The 597-nt window shown below is 49.2% G+C and overlaps 1 protein-coding gene across 1 annotated transcript in view; it reads left to right on the forward strand.

Annotated features, from left to right (window-relative positions):
* PDE1C (phosphodiesterase 1C, calmodulin-dependent 70kDa) overlaps positions 1-597 on the forward strand; it is a 646,978-nt gene that overhangs the window by 130,655 nt on the left and 515,726 nt on the right. The window lies entirely within an intron of this gene.

A 597-nucleotide genomic window follows, 5' to 3' on the forward strand; every position in this document is an offset into this window, starting at 1 on the left:
AGGTCCATTATTGTAAAGGAGTAAGAAAAAGAACCCACACGAAAAGGGGGAAATATATATATATTTGCTGATCACCAGGATGCATGGGATGAGGAAGAGAGGGAGAGAGGGAGGGAGGGGAAGACAGAGTACAGAGTAGGGAATAGACACAGGATAGCTTGGGGGTGGGGGGTGGGAGGCAATACACAAGAAGGTAGAGAGGAATGGAAGAACAAGGCGGATGGGAAAATAGTTGGGCAGGTTCGCATGGGCTAAGTGGGACAGAGGTAAATGAGGACGTATGCACAAACTTGGAACAACAGGGCTCTGGGATACAGGGACTGAGGCATGGTTTGGGCAATGGCTATCCAACAGGCATTGGCTACCCAAAATGCAGGGGGGCGCGGTATAAAAGCAAGAAGTGACTGGCTTACAAGCTTTCAAGAGGGTGCCTAGATCCAGAGGGGGCGGGGGGGTGGAGAGATAGAATCACCACTGAATGATCTCCAATCTGTTGGGACCAGGCTGGCAAAAGGAAATGGGGATAAGACTTTTGTGGTACAACAGTGAATAATTGCCATCAGGACTGACTGTGAGGGTAGGAAATATAGAGGTAGA

The sequence above is a fragment of the Chrysochloris asiatica genome, unplaced genomic scaffold, assembly GCF_000296735.1.
Source record: "Chrysochloris asiatica unplaced genomic scaffold, ChrAsi1.0 scaffold00006, whole genome shotgun sequence".
NCBI classification, from domain to species: Eukaryota; Metazoa; Chordata; class Mammalia; order Afrosoricida; family Chrysochloridae; genus Chrysochloris; species Chrysochloris asiatica.